Genomic DNA, 23,737 nt, shown 5'->3' with positions numbered 1-23,737 from the left:
TAGAAAGAGGTTTATGGATTGATGAATTATGCAATGGCCCACCCTTTTTCCATTTGACCGGTTTGTATTTTTCTGCTTCTTCCTGCAGACTGCTTGGCATTTTTCCAGAAGCTGGTGTGAAAAGAGGAAAAACGCGGCTGATATAAATGCCGGATTTAAAATGAAATCCAGGAACAGGCGTTTTTCTGTATGAACGTCAAGGAAGGGAAATGCAGAGAGACTGTAGTAACACAAGACAAACCCTAATCACAGTGGCTACACCTTAACGCACAGCAGGTGAGTGTGTGCACAATGCAATCACAAAAGTGATGAGCTAAACATTAGGGAACTAGTTCCCCATGCACAGATTAAAAGTGCCAAAGACAACAAGCATTTGGTAGTTTGACATCTTAGAGATTTCAGAGATGTTTGGAAAAAATTTGAGAGAGTCGTGTTGGCCATTTTAATGTATCCATTGGTTTCCAAGTTGCATCAAAATAAGATTCTGAATGGACATGAATACAAAACAGTTTATTTCCAAAGAATATATATGTGCTACTTGCAGGGCAAAAGTTATGTCCAATCTCATGTTCATCATTTCAAATTCCTAAACTTTGCTGCCTGTGAATGTAGCTAAACATGTGTGTAGATGAATTATTCTGCAGTTCTTTCTCACAGATGTTCCCACAGATAGCTTGGGGCCCAGCCAAGAACTTATTTTGTTCTTCCAGTGAGAAATGATCACACATCGTCTTTATGCAAATTGGAGATGTCTGAGAGGGCAGTGCGGGACTCACAACAGACCAATGGGACCTGGTCAGAAGAGGTGATTATGCAAGGGTTCCTTAATTGTAGTCAGATCCCTTTGCTCTCTACAGGAATGGGAGGAAATTACTCAGAGTGGTAGCTCCTAGACATTGAAGTAACCTTTGTCTATATTGGAAACTCCCTACATGCTTAGTTTCTTCCCCCCAGTGACTCCTTTAGGAGGAGGGCTCTCAGGGAAGTGGTGTGAATGATGGCTCTTTGCATCTGTACATGTCCCCATTGTGTTCTAGCAGGAGTCATGAAAGCCACACATATCCAGCTAGTATTTTGCATTAAATGAAGGTGGAGCCCCTCACTATGTTGGCTATTTGTGGGAGCTCCTAACACCTCAAAGGCACCTTCCATGAGAGTGAAGACACTTGATCAGAGGAGATAGACTGACCCATCCCGTAGCTTTTCTGTGGCACAACAGCTGGAAGAACATTTGAGATTGCCTGCAGAAGAGGATAAAGAGATTGGGCCTCAATACAATTATGGCGGTAAGGCAACAACGGTGCCCATATCGCTACCGGCACCGTTGCTACTGCACTGCCATACTATGACTTCTGCTCTAGGGTGACCTTGCAGCTACCAGGTCTGACCTGTTGGCCGTACCGGCACCCGCGGGCAGAACATGATGGTAGCACCGGTACCATTATAAGTGGTACAGGTGCTACCACCCTCCCCATTCCCATTCAGCCCTACGGGGGCAAATGGGGATGGGGAGTCCCTTATTACTGGCACCCGCGAATAGGCAATTAAGGGGCACGCCAAACTCGGCATGACTCGGTAATTGGCCATTTGCGGTTGCCGGATTTTTTCACAAGTTTGGAGGTAGCCTGCCTGTATTACACGCATGGCTACCTCCAAACTTGTAATGACGCCCAATGATACCTTGGTAGCCAGAGGACAATAATGTTCCATGAGGTACTCAGCACACTTCAGCGTGAAGAGGAAATCACAGAGGTCATGTCCAGTCCTATTTGTTTCTCTGTGTGTGAGCCTCATAACCATACGTTTAAGACATTTGTTATCTGCTATGGCTCTGCAGATCAAAAGAAATAACTTGTAGCTTGTTTTGAGAAGCTGAGACATATCAAACTACCATGGATCCACACAATCCCTTCATGCATTGAACTTTCAAACACCCGCTATGCCTGTCGAGGAACACAATAGAAAAATATGAGTTGCCTCGGTTCAAACTATCCAAGCTGTGTTAAGAATCTTCAAACCACTCAACATCTTCAAGACACCTGGACCAAATTATCTGATTTGCCTGTGATTCACCTGCTCTTTATGACAGTTGGGCCGCACGGACTCATCAAGAATATCGCCACTGTTCCTAACCAGCACCGAACCGGCCATTTGTTGATACACTACCGCCGGCTCAAATCCTTTGAGCTGTAGAAAGTGCTTTGAAGACTAGCTTGTTGCTTGATGTTTGTGAGCATTCTGAAGAGACTAAAGCAGAGAAGGTGGGCACTATGTGTCCTATTCCAGGTACTTGTTGCACTGTGACCCTTTGGCCTTAACATTTCTACCAAAGTCTGGTTAAGTCTGTGTTCCCTACCATGCTCAAAGACATTCTTTTTCTCATTTTGTTTTGTTTTCTTTATTCATTTAACCTATTTCTTATACCCTTTCTGTAGAACGTCCCCAGTTTACGAGCCTGCCTACAAGTATATACTCATGTCAGTGACTTCCATGGAGCTCACTATGCTCAAAAGTGTAATTTAATGGGTACTAGTAGGTTTGCACTGATGTGTAACCAGGTCCCTGCAGCTAAATGTTTGTCATTTGCAGAGCAAAGTACAAATGTGCAGGGCAAAATGTGTTGAACACATGTGTATGACGCCTTTTGCCACGCACCTTTGCGATTAGTGTGGTTAGTAACTCTGTGGGCATCATTTTATTGCAAATGTTATTTGGATACAGGGGCACATCAACATTAGCACTTCCATGCTTGTGGGTCGCTTGCTTGCAATTTTAAACATTTGCAAGGTGGCGTGCAAAAGGAAAGAGTTAAACCTGGTGAAATTGAAAGTATGTCTTCCTATTACACTCTGTTTTGTAAAAAATGAAACGCCACATTTGAATTACACTTTGCAAAGAACATTATAAATGGATTCCATAGGTCTCTATTAGTTTTATGCTTGAAGGGAGAAGGAAAGCACAGCGGAGACTTAGGGCCTGATTCATGGAAGTGTTTTATAATGGTGACATCCAATAGGAAAACGTTCCATGAATCAGGTCCATAATGACACATTGTGCCCTTCCTCCACCTTCAAAGAACAATGCAGGACATCAAGGTGTAAAAGCAGGGGCCCTTGATTTAAGTCCATCCTTTCCTGCTCTGCCCCATGAATAATTACCCGCTGTGTGTTCATTATATTTACACAGCCCTGCTGTGGCATTCGTTTTGTTTGCTCACTGTAGTCCTGTTTTCAGAAGTTTCTTGGAGAGCGCAGCAAAAGAAGGATCGCATCCACCTTTGTCAGTTAACCCTTTATGACTGTAACACCTCTTAGTCGAGTTGTGGTGCACGGTTGGGCATAGGGCATAGAAGTCTTTGACCCCCAACTTGTTCATAATAGGATGTCATCACATACATCATCATGAACACGTGGGGTTAAGTCCTACAATGTTTTATGGACCCCCCTTGGTTAGCTTGCTTTCCAAATAAAATCCCACAGCCTCCATTTACCCCCGGGCATGGGCAGCATCTGAGGTTCTACAGCTCCAAAAACACCTACCTTCAAAAGCGAGAGTTTACTCTTGATAGAGTCATATGTTCAGCATTGCTGCGACACTAGTAGTTGACACAGGTGAGCAAATTAGCAGGTTTGATGAACTTCTCTGGGGCATTCAGTAGTCCGTATTTTTAGGTTGTTGCTATTAGGTGGCGGTAGCCCCCTATAACGCCAAAACCTATGACATGGGAATAGGAGATAAATGGGAGATGACATATGAGGAGGGGCATATAGCATGCAGATGTTGTTTGGTTATCTTCCCTGTCAATGCCAATTGCCTATGTAACTTATGTCTCCATCCCTGACCCTGCCCGCCCAAACCATGCCCATTCCAGTATCTTTTACCATTTTGACAGCCAGCTACCATACATGCCAACATTCAGATGCACTTGGGAGGGAGATTTGCACAGGGAAATCGGGAGACATATTTTCCCATAGCAATGCATTGGGGCTACAGTAATTTTTTTTGGGAGGCTGTGAAAAATAGCAATATTTTTCACCACAAAAATCAGGAGTCTCATGTCTAAATAGGGAGGGTTGTCATGTTTGAGCTACATATCTCAACAGTCTTATTAGCAAGCCTGAGATAACCAGCTGATTGACAACACACAAACAGGAAGCTAAGGCATGATTTAACATGTCCCTGAATATCACAAACCATCTCTGAAAAATGGTGCTTACAGCTGAAGGCCTGTTGACTGGTTTGTGCTTTTATTAATCCTATTTGCTTCATATTGTAGAGCTGGGTCTGTTTGGCTCTGTTTAGGCATTCATGAGTGATTCGATCTCTGTCACAAATAGTCTCCCCACAGGGCACTTGAAATGAGGTAATAGGGAAAGTCTATAATAATGGTAAGTTTCCTGGGTCATAGAGAAAGCACAAACACACACACACATACCAATAGACACACAAGCACTGCTCTGTCAATCTTTATTATTAGTATTTATTTTATTAGTGAGTTGGTTTAATAGTTAAAACCTTTTCAATGTATACAATATTGAAGAAAGAAGCTGAATATCTATAAAAATACATCCTGCACACTTACAAATGGAAAAAACGAAAATAAAACATTACATTCAGATATTCATTTCAGAAAATACAATATATACAAAAAGTAAGAAGAGAAAAAAGAATGATAATAAAAAAGAAATCAACATTGCAAAATAATTTGCACCATAACATCTAATTTTAACTCCTAACATTGTAAATTCCTCTACTAGCATCCAATATAGATGGAACAGCTTAGCTGTGCTGTTTCCCAACATCAAATCAGATCAGAGTGGAAGTCCAGAGGGTATTAAAAGGGTCTACACTCAGGGCCTGATTCAGAGCTTGTGCTAAAAAGTGTGTGCAAGTACGCCATTCTCCCCTCCAGTTTCCAGCGCCATCATTCTGAGGTGGCTGGAAATACTGGGGTGGGGGGAGATGACGCTACCAAAATCACACGCTCTGGGGGAAACATGTGGTCCAGTGGCACTGCAAAATCATTTTCTAAAAGATTGCCACATTTCTAGTTTAAGAAAGTTTCCTTAAGCTTTCATTAAACCAGAAAAGTGGTGCTGAGGTCTCGGAAATGCCATTTCAACAAAGGAAAAAGTGTGAAGCAGCCTTTAATGGTGTCGTATTTTAACTCAACGTATTGCCATGCTGAAGGTGTGCTCTTGAGAGCAGAATCCCCTCGCAGTGCCAGCCCAGCATTTCACATGGTTGCTAAGCCCGGATGTTTCGGGCAGTAAATCAGGCCATGCTAAAGTCGTGGCTTTGATGCCAGACCGCCACATTAGCATTTCAGCAGAATAGGTTGCTTCAGATGGCACTTCAGGGTTTTTGTATGCACCTTGGAATCGACCCCTTAATTTGTCTTGTGGCCTCACAAAAGAATAACAAGTGTTTAACTGTTTCATTACGTTCTGTTTTTTCACAATCTTCAAATCCTCTGATTCATAAAGAGTGATATTCCTGGACCCATACATTCCAAGGTCTGCTGTATGTTAAATTGGAATGCTATGTAGAAGTTTCTGAGCTTTGTGGCAAGGAAAACGTGAAACATATCTGGATAAAGATCTTCTTTTCCTACGGAAATAGCTGAAGTCCTTGTAAATTGAGTATGTACTTAATGTATCGACTGTTTCACACCAATCCTGGTTTGGATTTCCATTGGATTACAAATAAGTGTAAGCACCTCTAAAACCATTGTTGATAAATTCCTTGACATATTTGATCCGAATTGATTCAAAGAGGGCATTGTAACGCTCACCTGGTATCCACGGGGACATCACTCAGCCTTTTATGACCTCTTACGACCTCAAACCTCGACTGGAGACTGGGCTTTGTTTTCCTGGAAAGTGTGCTCTCTGTCCTGCTTTCAGCGCAGGGGCGCGTTGATTGATGCGGGCTCGTTGATGCCTAGTCTTCACTGTCAAGAGTCCTACAGGTAAGTATAATAAGTCTTTTGAACAGTTCTCTAACTTCGTTCCTTTCCTTTCTTAGATGATGGCCGGCGTCCGGGGATGACGACGTGCTGCTGAGATGAGTAGCGCTGAAGGTGAGTGAGAGCGCGATGCCTGATGTGACCCTTTCGTATTTGTATTGAACTGAGTTCTTATTCTGTGTCTTTTAGGTGCCACAACGTTTTCAGCGTGGATGCCGGTTATGATGCGGTGAGTAAGCGCGGTATGCGGCGCCTCTAGATGTTTCCACGCTAACCTGGAGTGTCTTTTCCCTCTTGCAGATGGATGAGAAAGTTCCGGAGACAGGGTTCCCCAGAGCGGGTGGGATTCAGGTAAGCGTTTGAAGCTTGTACAGTCTTTAAAAATAAGCAAAGATTTGCTGAATGCTTACTAATGCCTTTTTTCTGTTCTTTTTCCTTTTCCTTAGTAAGCGGCGTGCCGGGATGGGAATGACACCACCGAAGATGACCGCAGAACAGAAGGAGCGATGAATGATGGGCAGAAGCGCTGCAAGGTAAGGCTGTTCCTAACGGTGATCTTGTTCTTGCAGGAGATGAGCGCAGAAGAAAGATGCAGGCCTACTGGAGACCGATCCGAACGCGGTGAGTGTCACGCTGCAGGTGCAGAAAACACAAAGCATGTTTCTCAGCCTGGGCGTGGCTTAAATAGTCTCTGGTATCCCTGGTGTCTCTGGGCTGAACCACACCCAAAAGACTAGACTGCACATGCAGTTCTGGGAACCGAAATATGTGGGGGCATCCATCTTGTCCCCATCAATGCACTACAAGTCCAATCCCCAATGTTATCCTATGGGAGTGAGTGAGTCTGGTGCCACAAGCGCCAAGTCTGACTCCAAGCGGGTCTTTGGAGGGATGGAGAGGCCCTTGAGGGCCATGTAGGTTATTGTGGCCTGGCTCCAGCCTGTCATCTTGGAGGGCTGGGGACATGAGGGGCAGGAATCATGACAGGCATACCATTGACTTTTAATAATATTTGGAGAGCCTCAAACATAGACTTTGGAGGGGTACCTAGCAAGTTAGAAAAAAAGTTGCATTTTAGCCCACACAACTCGAGTTTCTAAAGAAGTGAAACCGAATTCATGCAGAATGACATTGTTAGGAATTGCCAGAGTAAGACCCAAGCCTTGATTCAAAATAATTCTCTCGAGAGAATAAAAAAATGGACCAAGTTAATACAAAGAAGATTCCAGGCTATAAATTAGGACCACAACTCTTGGTAAGATTGTACTTAACAGAGAGGCGGTAAAGAGAATCTGCACAATGTCAAGCATATTCTCTTTCTATATATTTATCTATGCCGCACTCGTAAAGTGCAGACATCAGGGCGCCAACCACAGACACAAAGAAGACATGTGAAAACGTGTCTCATGGAGCGATCACTTTCTCCTATCCTCCCACCTCTCCCTCCCTACCCCACAGGCAAAGCCACCCTCTTCACTGCCACCCACCTTCTCGGTCATCTGGCCCATGAAGCGCGTGTCAGTTGAGGCCTTCGCTGCTACCTTCTCGCCCCCTCCTCCCCCCCCGGCTGACTCCCACCCTGACACAGCCCTCTCCATGCTCTATTCCTCTATATCTGATACTCTCGATATCCTTGCCCCCGTCATGAGAATCCGCCTGAAGCCCAAAGCCAAATGTAACTCCTGGTATGACTCGGATCTCGTCACCCTAAAACGCAAGTGCAGGGTGGCAGAGAGGAAATGGCGTGCTTCATGTTCATCCTCTGACAAACTGGCCTGCCGCCTGCTCCAAAGGCAATACCGTCTCTCCGTTCTCACCAAGAAGAGAGCCCTTATCCAAGCCCGCATCTCTGAGGCATCTAACAACTCGGCCGAACTCTTTAAAATCTGCAAGGAGCTGGCCAACCCTGCTGCAGTCTCTACCTCTCCTGTCCCCTCCCAGGCCCTCTGCACTGCACTGGCCTCGCACTTCATCTCAAAAACTCAGGACATCCTGTCCTCGCTCTCCTCCGCTCTCCTCCCTCCCTCTCTTCCCGGCTCTTCCTCTTGCTCTCTTGCAGCCGCCCCTCCGCCCTCCTTCTCTGCTTTTCCACCTTTTTCTGCTGATGAGGTTTCCAGACAAGTCCGATCTATGAAAGCCTCGTCTAAACAGGTTCACCCCTGTTCCTCCAAAACCATCAAGGACCACATCGACTCCCTGGCTCCTGCCCTGGCTGACTTTTGCAACCACTCATTCGCCTCTGGAGTCTTCCCATCCCCCCTCAAGCACTCCCTTGTGCACCCCCTCCTCAAGAAACCCTCTTCCGACCCCTCCTGCCCGGCCAACTATCGCCCAATCTCCATTACTCCCTTCCTGGGCAAACTCCTGGAGAAACTGGCCATCTCCCAGCTTAACCTCCATGCTGAATCTGTTGGTAATCTTCATGACCATCAATCCGGCTTCAGAGCGGCCAGAAGCACGGAAACTGCTCTCCTGAACATCCGTGAGGACCTGCTCCTGAACCTCGATTCCAACACTCCCTGCGTTCTCATTCTGCTCGATCTCTCCTCTGCCTTTGACACTGTCAACCATGCCATCCTGCTCAACCGTCTCCGTGATAACCTGGGTATCACTGGTCAGGCTCTGGCATGGCTGACCTCTTTCCTTTCCGGTCGACCCTCCCAGGTCCAAATGGGCTCCTTCCTCTCTGACATCTTTTTCTCCACCTGTGGTGTCCCCCAGGGATCCAACCTCTCTCCCTGGCTTTTCAACCAGTATCTGGCACTCCTTGCCCACCGCATCGCCGCTCTCTGCCCCCACTTCCAGTGCTATGCGGACGATACCCAGCTCATTTTCAGGCTACCCTCGGCCTCCTCCTCTCCTTCCCTCATCTCCGACTGTCTGTCTGCTATCCAGGAATGGTGTGCCGCCAATGACCTCTGCCTTAACGCCAGTAAGACTGAGATTCTACTCATCGGCACACCCACTCCCTCCTTCCCTGCAGCTCTCTGGCCGGCCTCCCTTGGCCCCCTTCCCGCCCCTACCTGCAAGGCTAAAAACCTCGGGGTCATCTTCGACTCCACACTCTCCTTCTCTCCTCATATATCTGACGTCTCTAAGAAATCACACTACCAGCTGCACCTCCTCAGAGGTATTCTTCCCTTCCTCTCCTTCCCCCAGAAGCTCACTGTCTCCCGAGCCCTGGTTCTCTCTAGGCTGGACTACTGTAACAGCCTCTATCTTAATCTGCCTGCCTCCACTCTCCGCCCTCTGCAACTTATCCAGAACAGAACTGCGAGACTTGTCCTTGGCCTCAAGCCCAGGGACCGTATCTCTCCAGGACTGAAATCTCTTCACTGGCTCCCAGTGGCTGCGAGGATTAAGTTCAAAACCCTCTGCATTGTCCACAAGGCCTTCTGGGGCCTGGGGCCTAAATACCTTCAACTCTCTCTTCCTAAATATCTTCCTTCACGAGCCCTTCGCTCATCCGTCTCCAACTCCCTCATGGTCAGCCGCTTCTCGAAGCAACGAGCTGGGGGTAGATCTCTCTCCGCAGCAGGGGCCTCCCTCTGGAACAGCCTTCCTGCCTCCCTGAAACTTGAGGAGAACCATCTCCGGTTCCGGAAGTACCTCAAAACCTTCCTCTTCGCTTCTGCCTTCTCTCTCCCTCTCCCCTGCTAAACCCGCTTAACTCCCCACTGAATTCTGCACTAAACCTGCATCTGGGCCACTCTCAGCGACCTCGGTCCAGGGCCCAGCCACTCTCCACTTGCACTGCCTCCCTGGCTCCCCCTGCACTGTGGGACTGTCACTGTATCCCTACAGCCCCCCTTCCCAGCACTTGCTCTGCACTTACCTCGCACTTGCCACCAGCTGGCCCTTTTTATTCATTATTTATTATTTATTATTTTATTACGCTACTTACCTTGTACTGCACTTCCCCCCCACCTCCTCCCCTTGCACTTTCTCCTTTTTCCCCTTACCTCTGCACTTGCGCGATCTGAATGACACCTGGCCTAGTAGGATCGTTTTTCTGTCTTCCCCTTGTTTCCCTCCCTCCCTGCCTCGTCGCGCCTTGAAACACTTGTGTATAGGCGCGTTACAAATACCATATCATATCATATCATATCATACATAGTCAGTTCAGTCAGTCAGCCATTTCTCTTTAATTGAATAATGAGGGGTTGTGACTTAGCTCTCATATATTCTTGAATTGCTCTTCGGAATACCCAACAGGTTAATTTAAAGCCAAGTTATTTGATAGAATAGCACATTTCTAAAATGCATTCCCAAATGTCTATGCCATAAGCTTGAGTTTACATTTCTGTGACAATAGAATTAGTCTAGATTTTCTTCTATTAACTAAAAAGTTATTGTCTGCTGCAGAAGAGGAAACAAGTTGTACTTTGCATTGAAGTCTTACAGGAGTTAAATAAAAAAACACCAGTTTGTCAGCAAAAGCCAAATAGTCTATTGCCAGTGAACTAAGCCTTATAGGGTAGGAGTTTGTAGAATTCCAAACTTGATCAAGGTCAGAAACTTAGATGCTTAAGAGCACTGGGGCCATTAGCCCCACCCAATTTTGTAATGACATAGATAGAGAGCCCAGATTGTCATGGTTTTATAAGGAAATTAGCTTTACCAGAGCAGGGGGCATGCCCCACTCAAAAGGTTTGTGCCACTGTTTATGTCTGTTGACTCGATGAAAGGCACTCGATAGATCTGAGTAAACCATATACACTGTTCCAAGAGTGCAGTCAGAGACTGAGGTACGAATGTGTGTGAAGAAGGTAGCATTCAATCATGTGCCGACCCGTTTGCGAAAGCCCTCTTGATTATGGACTATGATATCAAATGTATCCACCCAAAGTTTCAGCTCTTTCAAAATAATGGAAGCAAAGATCTTACTTGAAGCATCCAAAAGGGCAATTGGTCTATAGTTGGCAGGATGTGACCAATCATCCTTTTTGAAAATGGGGATTATGTAGGATAGGCCCCAGGAAGTGTGCAGAAGGCCAGTGTCGAGAATTCCTTGGAAGAGATGGCATAAAATATTGGCCCATATGTCTGGATCATGTTTTAGGGTGATATGATATGATATGATATGGTATTTGTAACGCGCCTATACACAAGTGTTTCAAGGCGCGACGAGGCAGGGAGGGGGGGAAACAAGGGGAAGACAGACAAACGATCCTACTAGGCCAGGTGTCAATCAGATCGCGCAAGTGCAGAGGTAAGGGGAAAAGATAGTGGCCAACTTGTAGGGCTTCAAACTCTAGACCCTTTACTTCTCTGGATTAGGAGGCTGATATCTTCCGGTACTAGGGTTGTCCATGTAAATGCTCCCGAAACATCCGTTATTGTTTTAGAAGGCTCATTATTGTTGTTGGGATCTGCAAAAGTTTTGGCATAGTAAGTGGCCAATGTGTCTTTGTAAAAAATACATGGTTCATCAACCATTCCTTTGTCAGCAGCAAAGTTGGTCAGTTTCCAGTTTCCAGAATTGGGACAAGCTGATTGACTATCCGTATTGCAAAGTTGGATTTTTTTTAAATTTGTTTTGGTTTTCAAGTCAAACAAAAACCTTTACAAAAAATGTATAAAAACAGCATAAACATAAATCACAGCATACAAAGTCAAAACACAATACACTGTAAAAGAATGTTATTCTAATGTCCCACATTTCTATACAACAGATATCAGCAAATACAGTAATTTTAAAACACTTCTTCTCAAATTCCTTTGGGACTTGTTCCAACAAATAAAATATTTGCTACGACAAATTTTCCCCCATACATTCAACAACTCCACACTCCACAGCTAGAAACAAAGTCGATTACATTTTACATGACTGTGTAAATCAATTTTTCAAGGTAATTGTGATGAGACCACATCTTCGGCTAAGAATCTTACAATGGCAAGTTTTAATGCAACAGATTTACCATGTAACATATTCCACCATATAGTATCAGGATAGACGCATTCGGTATTTGGAACAAATTTCCCAAAAGCACTCAACTGTTGCGACTTGATAACCTCACAGCCCAAGCAGAGATATCTCAGGGTTTCCCTCACAAATGGACTTTTACAAAAAAACGACAACCTTCACCACCACCCATCTCAGACTTCTATGATTTCACCAGTTAATAAGACATTAAAGCAAAACCTCAAATAGGCAATTCACCAGTAAGGATCATGAAAACTCAAAAATACGATTCGGGATTGCCCATGGATTTCCAATTTGAGACTAGATGGAAGTAGATCGGAGACGCAGGCACTCTGTCCAATCGTTTCTGCCCAATCATTGTTTAGTAACAAGTGTTTTACTCTGACAGGGTTGACTATTAGGTCAGCATGTGATAATCCTAAATTATTCAGAGCCTTTAGGCTGTCCATTTGCAAGATCAATAACCACAGAGACTCCCAGCAACCCGTGTTTAATTTGACCCCTAGGTCAGCATAAAGGCAATTACCCTTAGCCACAATCAAATTTCAATATAAAAACATTATTTTCCATTGCACCATGCACTTCAAAGATAGCAAGCCCAATTCATAACGCACGCCAGCAAATGGTACACATTTTGGAATATAGAACAGGACTTTTTGCCACAATTTAACTTCAAGTTTCTGCAGATAGGATGGTGAATAAAATGGTAGTATTTCTAAACCATAGTTTAGCTCTGGAATCACTTTTAGCTTATAGAACGGAAGCAGAGGTGTCAGCGAATATTTACAATATTTTTGGGCAACCTTTTTCATTTGAGATATCAGATAGCCTGAACGCTCAATGATACAATTACAGTTCAGGTATTTTTAGCATGTGTCAAACACAGGAAAACCAAGATATCTCATTGATCTAAATAGCACCAAATTATGAGTATTTAAAATTCATCTGAAAGAGGGAAGCTTTTTGCTATTTGTAAGGAACATGATGACAGTTTTCTTCTCATTTATTACTAGGCCGTTTCTCCTTACATAAGTATAGAATACGTTAATCTTGCGTTGTAGGCCTATAGGCGTCCAGTCGATCAATAACAAATCGGTAGCGTACACGCACCAATTCATTTTTCTCCCCTCAATTTTGCGAGAGATTAATGCAACATCTAGACCCATACCTGCGTCTGACACAAACAAATTAAAAAGTGTAGGAGAAAATATGCACCCCTGCCAATTCATGGTTTTTATTGGAGATAACTTTCCTTCAGTATTGAGTCTCACCTGTACTACAGACCCCTCGTGAAGATGTATCAGGATATGTAATAAACCCAGAGGAATCCCTAAGTGCAAAGGTTTAGTCCATAATTCTCCTCTGTCGACCAGGTCGAGTGCTAGGGACAGGTTGATTGCAGCAATATAAATTGGAATAGCTTCCTTCCTACATGCCATTTCTTGAGGTAAGGTAAGCACTAGTCCCCCTATTTACATCCCCATAGTCCTACAGAAACCGAACTGTCCTAGATGAAATTGAGTACTTAATTTGCCTTTTAACATCTGAAATCGAGAAATTACATTCCCAAGGCTGATTTTTAACTCCTGCAAGTACTTCTGGCGTGGCATATTTTTCGGCATATAGGGTGCTAAAATAGTCAGCCCAAGTCTCCTCCATGCTGCAGTGTGATTGAGCTGCCACCTGAGAGCACATGATTTGATTTATCGAGCACCAAAACTGACATACCGAGCTCTGTTTTATGCCCTTAAGCATGACCTCATTACCTGCTTGGAGCATGTATGCCTTGTGTCTCCTTAGCCAATTTCTCAGTGCCTGCTTTGGGGAACATACTCTTATCATCTTAGCTTCCCATTCTAGTGCACTATTCAATGTTCTTCTGATCTTTCTCCTACACCAAATTTTCTGTTGTCTCACTAGAGGATCATGAAGCAAGGAGCTATACAAGTGCACCCCCCAGTTGCTTTAATAGATCTTTTAATCAGTGACTTTTTATATTTTTGGGAAAAGTGGCAGTTGAAAATAGTTGATGCCTTTTGGCCCTGGATTCTTCTGATGTTCAGCACAAAGGCCACATTTAGCTTGCCTACGTTCCCGTCATGCCATTTGATATGTTTCCCAGCTTGATTCACTTCTAATCTTATATTAAACCTTCCCCACTCAGGGGCGTTGCATGCCAGTTTCAGCCCAACCACCAACACCTTATGATCACTTAAATTGGTCGCTACGATGCAAAACTTTTCACATGCTCCAAACAATGTCTGTGAAAGAAAAATATGATCAATGGATGACATTCTCACTCCATCGGACCACGTATGTGTACCAAAAATTGGATTCAATAGAACATGTGCATGCATGAGACCCCAATTGTGCCATAGGTGACCCTGTATTAGTTTCCTTGGCACTCCAATAGGGGCCCCTTCAATTAGCTGGTTAATATATCTATTCTGTGTCGTAATTGAACCCAGAGTTTTAAACATACCTGACCCATATTTTATCTCTGCATTTAGATCACCTGCAACCTCTACATGCAGCCCACTATATTTTGGCATTGTAGTAGTCAAATATTGATTCATACTGGTTATAGTATCAGAGAAGTCATGTAGCGGGTTCCAATACATATTTATAACAAGGACATGTGAAAAAAAATAATAGAAATATGTCTCTAAAACTACAGCCATTGCACTATCTGACGATTTTATGATCTTAATGCCTGCATCATTTTTTACTGCAATGAGAAGACCACCATACAGCCTACCGTTAAGACCCCTTGGTCAATCTCAGCTTCTTGGTCCATTTCCGTTTCCACAAATTTCTTTGTTCCTGATCTATAATGATTGTTAGAGCCCTGGGACTATGGGGAGTGTCATTTGGTGGCATATTCTCTACCTCTGTATGCTGATTTCTCTTATACTAAAGGAATACCGATACATCAGAAGTAAGATCAGAAATCCCCTGTTCAAGTTTGGCTATTTTTTCAGATATGCCCTCGATATGTTGTAATAATTTGGAGAATTCTTTATCTTTGGACGGGAGATCTATATGTGAATATGTACTAACTGCTTCTGCACAGGATTGCTTGGGTTGCACATCATATTTTGCATAAAAATTCAATGGTACATGGGTGGGACTTCTCAGAAAGTCATTGGTTTGTGAGCCTTGGGTTATAAAAGATGTTGCAGGTAGTAAAACCTCCTTTGCATTTTTAGGTGCATAAACAGATGCCTTTCTACACATATATCCTTCCAATTTGTTAACCTTGGAGAGTATATCTAAAGAAGTGCGTTTTAAGTGTCTGATTTCGAGATGAGTTAACACATGCTCCTTCTCTGGTAGATCTAGTAGATTTAAAATTCTACTAATTACAGGGTAGGAAAACTCTGAATTTTCATTCTCAGGAATGGGTGGCGAATTACTCGGAAAGGCAGTATGTGAGGCTTCATGGGTGGTGAAAAGTGGCTATTTTGCAAGCACTGGATGCGAGCAAATTCGAGAGGACTGCATTGGCAGATGTTTGCCAGTGCCCGCTTCCAGTCCCCATTGGCCATGGCAGTGCGGATAAGTTGAAAACACTTGGATGCTTCTGCCAGCTCAATCAGGGTTAGCGGTATTGGCATGGCATCCTCCACCACATGTCAGACCACTTCAGCACAGACTTCTCCTACCAGCCCCTCATGCAAGTGGCTGGCTTCGGGGTGACGAGAAAGGTAATCCACCGGGTTATTTGTGCCAGGTCGGTAGTGGAGCTTCATTCTGTACTCCATTAGGGATAACATCCATCTTTCAATCCGTGGGGGAGGCTTAGAGGATGCCCCTGTCATGATGGGGATCAGGGGCTTGTGATCCGTAATAACTGACACCAGCTTTCCAAGGATATATATACGGAAATGTTTGCAGCCACACAGGATGGATAGAGCCTCCCTCTTAATTTGTGAATGTCTTTTCTCTGTGTCAGTCAGGGCTTTGCTGGCATATGCATTGGGTCGCCTCTGCCCCTGCATGTCCGGTTGCAACAGCACTGCTCCAAGCCCCACTGGCTAGCATCGACAACCAATTCTGATTCCTTCTTGGGGTCAAAGAAAGACATGGTCTCTTCTCCTGTCAGTGCTGCCTTAATGGTGTCAAATGCCTTTTGCTCCCGGGCTGACCACTCCCACCTGGCGTCGTTCCTTGTGAGGGCCCGAAGCGGTTCTGAGAGGGAAGCTAGATCTCTGACAAATCTTCCACAATAATTTACCATCCCCAAAAAGCTTTGCACATCGAATGGTGTCTCGGGGGGGGGCAGCTTCCTGGATGTCTTTTACTTTTTCTGGGTCAGGTGATATGCCTCCTGCATGAAACACAAAGCCAAAGAACTTGATTCTGTCCTTGAAAAATATGCATTTCTCTTGATGGAGGTTTAGCCACAGGTCCCGGCTCCTCTCCAGTGTCTTCTCTAGTCTCTTCACGCCTCAGAGGACGTGTGCACAAAAATGTCATCACTGAGACTGAGCACACCTTTGACACCCGCCAAGGTGGTAATGTATCAGAAGTCGGGGTGCAGCTTGAGCTGGTGGTACCCCGAGCAGAGGTCTAGTTTTGAAAATATCTTCACTCCCTGGAACTCTTCCACCACATCGTCGAGTGTCAGCGTCAGATGATGTTCCCGCTTGATGGCCATGTTTGGCAGCCGCATGTCCACACTGGTGTGCACTGCCCCGGGTTGTTTGGGTTTGGATGCCACGACTATCGGAGACACCCACGGGGTGGGGCCCTCCACTGTCTCTATGATGTCCATATCAACGAGATTTTGCAGTTCTTGTTCCACCTGTGTCCATATGTGAAATGGGATCCGGCTGTGTTTCAACTCGGTTGGTCTTACCGACTCATCAAGGTGCAAATGGATGGGTTCCCGTCTGCAGTTTACCTACTCCTTTGAACCGATCAGCATACCGTTCAGATAGATATACTGACATTACGAAGTTTACTATATTCAAGGCTTTAGATGCTGTACAGCTCAGCAGGGAGTGTGGACTGACCTCAGTCATGAAACATCTGGCCTTGATGGATTGTTGGCCGTGGGTGACAGACGTGGTGAACACCCTTGCAGGGGGAGAGGTTGACTTCCCCCAAAGGAATATATCCTGGCCTTGGTTTCCTTGAGCACTGGTGGACCTGGCTGTACCTCATAATATCTCGCGGCCATTACGCACACGGATGCTCCCCTGTCTATCAGCACTGGGGTGGGTGTTTCACCGATTTTTACCATGCATGTGGGGTGTCATCATTCTCTAGAGCCACAGTCAATGTTCGAGATGAAGAAAACCTCTTCCTCCTCCTCTTCTTCCTCGGCTATTTCAAGATCTTGCATTCCTTGTTCTATGGTGGCCACACTCTTTTGTTTTCGCGGGCCACTTCTACTGGCCCTGGCTGGCCCTTGTGAGATGGCTACTGGTTTGGCTGCTCTGCATACCCTTGCATAATGTCCTGCCATGCCACAGCGCCGGCACAACCTTGATTTTGGCGGGCAGTCATTGGCGTGCGGAAGGTCGTACCTGCAATACTGACATAGTTGGGACTGGTTGGACTTCTGGGATGAGTTTGGTTTCCTTTGGGCCCATCGCAGTCTTTGGGGCATGTTCGCTGCAGGGCACCCAATGGCGTAGGTCTCCTCTCCTTTTCCTGGATGGATTGCTGTGTTCATCTTAGTTCCTCTGCTCTCCGCCAGTTCATATGCCCAGTCCATCCAGTATCTGCGTTAGCGTTAGCCCTGGTTCTCGGAGCACCTGGTGCCTGTGCTTCCCAGAACTACATCACTGGAGGAGTTTGTTGCGCACCATCCCCTCTTCTCTCCCACTGACACGTGCTGGCCAGTTGTTGTAGCCTCCCGCAGTACTGATCAAGCATTTCATCCCCCAACTCTCTCTCGCTACACATCACAAACCTGTCAAAGTACTAGTTGACCAGAGGCAAGAAATGTTCCTTGAAGGCAGTTTTGACTTCTAGGTATGTGACTGCTGGAGAGTTCAGTGATTCAAATATGCGATGGACTTAGGATCCGACAGCATACAATAGGGTTGCTACCTTAGCATTGTCCTCGGTCTCTCCGGTGGCCCTAAAGTACATTTCTAACTTTTTGACCCACAAAATCCATTTGGGTCCTAGTTTCGACAGTGGACCAGACATGTCGAACTCGGGCATGGGTGCCAACGTACCTTGTTGTCTCTGAATGGGTGGAACCTGTGCTACGACGTTGTCTAGATCTCCCATGGCTGCAGATAGCACAGGCATCTGTCACCTTTACAGAGGCCACAAGTCAGCACCAAAAGCGTAGTTGTCCGCACCTGTCCGGTGCGAGGCAGGCTCACCCAACAATATTCTGCTCTGGGGCGATGGCACCAGAAAATGACCCCTGAAGAGGGTACAATGTCTTGTAGGCCCACTATAGTGGGGGTGAGGTGAATTCCTTCAATCACTTCCTTAGGTTGAATGTGATGTACAGTTCACACATGTGCACAACTGCACATGAAACCACAGCCATCTATGTGTAAATGGGCCAGCTGTGGTGTGTCCAAAAATTGTTCCAAACGGTGCACAAGCACCCTGTGAGGAGCGCTTCTGTTTTTTTTCAAAATGGCGGCCCTCGTGTGCAGCGCAGGTGACGGCGTCTAGTGAACGCAGAGAAAATGCTCTATCAAAAGCGCGATCTTGATATTTTCTCTCCCCACTCAGGCCCGTCCTCGTTGCCAATGTTGTGTTTCTTCATGCCCCGTGGACATCCGTGGACATCCCAGTAACAAGGCCCCTCATTTCCTTGAACACTGTTGCTTTTGCATACATCATTTATCCACACCCATTGATTGTTAGAAGTAAGGATTGGCAACGTTTTTTTTGGTATAGGCCCTTTTATTTTAACAAAAACTCCACTAGTACTGTGTTATTTATTGTTTGATGGTCGTAGCTTGCTCCCATCCTTAGATTTAGGGATAGATAGACATTCAACCACCTGATTGTGGTTCGATAAGCATCCTTGAACTGCGCATCATTTGTGTCTGTCTTCATTTGTGATACCATGCCTTCCTTACAATTTTTATAGTTTTATAGTTTGGTCTTTTTCAGAACCTAATCATTTCAAATTTCTTTATCACGCACAATTTGGGAGAATTGGACTAATTTCATATGATATAATATGATATTAGAACATGTATATTATAATATCTGTTTTTCATTGGAAGTCTAATTTGTATGTATGTTTTTCAATGCTGGAGTATTATTTTCCAATCATCTGTTTCTTAAATCAGTTCTGAGGAATTTGTGGCAAAGTGACGTTGCATTGGTTTAGCTCTTCTGTATTGTATGCATTTAATGTCAAATTATTTTGTGTTACATAATTCTGAAATGTTTACAATAAATTGATTGTAGCCCCTCCTTAGTGGGCACCAGACCATCAAAAATGTCACATGGCCTTGTACATTCTGTGTACTTAATTCTTGTGAATGGAGGATAGCTCTGTGGCAGAGCGTGGGTATTGTAAACAGGACCACGTTGAGCAACGCAGGTTTGAATCCCGGATCTGCGATTAAAAGCATGTTATCAATAACCTGCACTTGCACGATCCCACGAGGCCTAGTAGGACCCCCCTCTTCCCCCCCTTGCTGTGTTGGCCTTGAGACACACGTGTATAGGTGCATAATAAATTACCAATAAAAATAAAATACAGGGACTCTCCCACTTTTGGCAAATAACTGAGCATGCCTGTGATGGCTCGTCCATAATGGCCCCCCCATTACCCTCGCCTATCAATGAGGAGCCGCTACAGTCTAGTGGAAACACGAAGCGCTCCCTCAGCTGCTTGCTGCAGGTGTGGGAGGGCTCCTGGGGTGTCGAAAACTATGAAAAGGAAACATGGTGTCAGTTTAGTTTGCCAGTGCCCCCATCCAGTGGACCAGGAAAGGCCAGGGGCATTTTGCTTCAAATTGCCTTGCATGGCTCTTTGGGGCCATGTACACTACACAACTGTATGTGCAAGGGGGTGCTCCTGCCATATTGGGGTGTTGTCAGTGGAGCACTGTGGCTCCTGTGTCCAAGTGCAGTAACTAGCAAGGGCTATGTGCTTTCCGGTACCTGTTTGTGCTTTGTGGCCAGGGATGTCATTCGCCATCAGGGACGACCCCGATGGTCCCAGCCGCTACCCCTGCTGTCTCTTTTGTGACACCTGTATTTAAAAATAAAATACAGGGCTGTGGCGTAGCAAGACCTATGGGCCCCTGTGGTCCCTCAGCCCTCAGCCACATCAACAGCAGTGAGACGTGGTCATGAGGGTCAGACAGGGCTGCCTGGTGTCTGCCTTTCTGCATGCATACGCTGCATGCATGTGCAGCTTGGGCGAGAAGGCAAGCCCTGCCTGGGCCTCATAAGCCCTGCCACCCACACCCCTGACACACACCACCACCCCAGGATGACTTCCAACTGATCAGATGAAGGACTTCTGTGATATCCTTCAGGACATTTATGTCAGCACAGAACAGGACATGGAGCTCTTTATCCATCCCATTACCTGAAGGGAAGCGCACACAGCATTTTCTAATTTGTTTACTGGCATCACCCTTCAGATGCTTTGAGACTTTACACCTCCATGAGAAGCGGGTGTCCGAACAGCAGCTGAACTGTCTATCTGGGCGGCATGTGCCAGAAAGCACTTCCTCCATCAGCACGCTGTCACCTGTCGAGCGTGTCTGTTTACAAAACACCAGCGTACCATTGGTGTGGCCAGTGTTGCCATTGCTGAGTAATGCTCGAGCCCTGCCTGCTTCATTCGGTGGATGGCCAGGGAGGCTTTAGAAGGCAGGTAATAATTGATCGAATTTGGGTAGCCTTTCACTGCCACCTAATCAAGGCTAGAGAAATAAACCAGAGACGCAATAAAAGGGCAGAGGAGATTTGGCAAACTGTGTTCAAATCTGTTTGTAGACATTCTCGATTAATTGTTTTTGAACTTCCTAATAGCAAATTGAGGGTATGGCATGAGCAGCACACATTCCACCGGCTGCTGACACTCACACACACCTTGCATTGTGCAGATGACCCCAGCATTCAAGCTGAGCCACCAGATTCCACACAGAACTCCTGCATGTCCTCTGATATGGTGTGACATATCTCCTCTTTCTGTATATGCCGGTGCTGACAGGATATCGTTATTCTGTGGATCAGCACAACCTTTCATGCTACATGCTAGCAAGTCCCATAATGGAACAGGGAGTTGTATGCTCATACTGTGAGATGCCCCCGCCAAATCAGGTGGGTGTGTTGATGTTATGCTGCCCTGCACAGCATTACTCTGCAGGTCCTGGCACCCGACCCCCTTGGCCACCCAAACAATCACCACAAGGGACCGACTAGGGTCAGCGTTTCCATCAGGATTCCAGCCGGATGTCAGCAGGTTTTGCCAGCAAGTATCCCAGTCACGTGTACACCTTCACTCTGTAGCGAACAATCCACGTGTTTCACCTGAGAGCTGTCTCAAGGAGGAATGTGCAACACAGCTTTGCATTAGTGGAGAAGCACGCGCCCGGTCTGAAGCGGGTCAGGAGTTGGTGTTCTTTGGACTTTGGGAATAATCTGGTTGCTAATTATATTATCCCTATTCGCGTGTGTTGGTGAGAAACATTGTTATTCTCTGGAAAGGGACCCTGTCACCAGGGGATGTTGTAAATTTGACCTGTCGGTGTAAAGATGTAAAGAAATACTTCTTCACAGATGTGCCCTCTGAGGATTTTGAATGGGCTCTGGAAAACTGGAAGAACAACTTGACATGAGCTTTGGAAGCCATGGCTTCAGTATTAAACACTTTTTAAAATGTTCAGAACAAAGCTGACATTAATATTCATAGCTCTCTGAGAAAGATGCTATGTGACTTTCTGCGGAGCTAGGTAAAGCTGACGGATGTGATGACGTAGGTGGCAACACTATAAAGGGATTTGGGCCATGGGAAAGGACTCTGTGTTGTGGACTACTCAATGCAATTTGACTTCTGAATTTGAAATTATTCAGACAATTTTGACCCGTCAGAGACTTTGGTACACAAGAAAATCCAAACTGTGAAGAACATCCATCAAAAAATATAAAATGAAAAGTTAGCACTGAAAATGGATTATTATTCCACAGTTATCTTCAACAAACAAATCTTTCTTTAGTTGCAGTTTACTATGATGTAGAAACTGTGAAGTACTGCTGCAGATGCAGCTGACTATTATTATTATGCGATCTCTGTCCTTAAAACAGGTCAATTCATTGGGTTACTTTTTATGCAGCATTTTTTAAATAATCCGCCCAAATAATGTTGTGACTCATTTCACTCTATAAGCTATTTTTCTGAGTATGTCTCTAAGTACCAATCTGGATGGCTTTCCAACTTGAGTTATATGAAATCCCTTTTGTCATTAACTAAACATTGCCAATTGGTGTGGGATATGCATGGCTCATAATAGAGAGTGGGCGGGAGTTTGGAACAGGCTGATATTTGGCTTCATGAACAGTGGCCACAGATGCTGGAGTCAAACAAACCAAACCTGAGTACCAAGGATTCAGGCTGAGCAGCTAGAAAGAGAAGATATGCTGTGTGGCATATTGTGTTGCTTTTTATGTGGAAGGGGGCACAAAGTCTTTTGTTGGAGTAGTCTTTCTTTGCAATTAACAGTGGCTCCACATTATATTGTGGAAATTATTTTATGTTGTGACCCACGTTGCTCTAATGGATTGTGGGATATGTAGAAGATTACCCCACCCACATTATGTTGCCAACTTGATAGGCTAACACTGAATGCTATGCAGATATAGACCAATTAAGCAAGGCGTTACATTGTCATTAATAGCTGAGTGCCCTGCAAATGGCCTGGCAGTCAGGCACACTCATAGGTATCTCTGCAAAGCTACTGATTGAATACTAAATGCATGTCCCACCGGTGACCAAAGGAAAGTGAAAACTGAGGAGAGATAAACACGTGTCACCAGTTCAGCTACACTCCATATTATGGGGGACACCAGGGTTTGCAAGGGAGGATCATCCCTGGTAGAACATACAACAAACAAACAAACTGAATAGACACCCTGTCAATAATGTCTATGACAGGCAAATATTGAATATGATTATCACCATGGAGGCATATATAATTTCTTATGGCCTGTTCTCATGAAGTGCCAGTTTCTATCATATAAACATGAGAGAGGCAAAACAACTACATGTGTACTCTGTAGTTCAACATGTTAAAATAATTGTATTCATTCATTCATTCATTAATTTGTTTTTTTATGAAAAGACACATTGTTAAAAAGATTAAAGTGCCATGTGCACCTCATAAAGGGACTTGTGCATAAGAACCATAAACACATCCTCCTATCCCTACCTGTGAGGCCAAGAACCTTGGTGTCACCTTTGATTCCACACTCTCCTTCTCCGCCCACATCGCTGATGTACCAAAAAAGTCAAACTTCCTACTGCACCTCCTCAGAGGTACTCTTCCTTTCCTCTCATGCCCCCAGAAGCTCACTGTCTCCCAAGCTCTGGTTCTCTCTAAGTTGGACTATTGCAACAGCCTCTTTCATAACCTACCTACCTCCACTCTCCACCCTTTGCAACTTATCCAGAACAGGACTGCAAGACTTGTCCTTGGCCTCAAGCCTTGGGATCGTATCTCTCCAGCTCTGAAATCGCTCCATTGGCTCCCAGTGGATGCAAGGATTAAATTCAAAACCCTCTGCATTGTCCACTAGGCTCTCTGGGGCCTGGGTCCATCATACCTTCAGCTATCCCTCCGCAAATACCTCCAATCTCGAGCACTCCGCTCCTCTACCTCTAACTCCCTCAG

This window comes from Ambystoma mexicanum, chromosome 3p, assembly GCF_040938575.1.
Source record: "Ambystoma mexicanum isolate Mex_15411 chromosome 3p, UKY_AmexF1_1, whole genome shotgun sequence".
NCBI lineage: Eukaryota > Metazoa > Chordata > Amphibia > Caudata > Ambystomatidae > Ambystoma > Ambystoma mexicanum.
Note: the sequence above shows the minus strand (reverse complement) of the source record.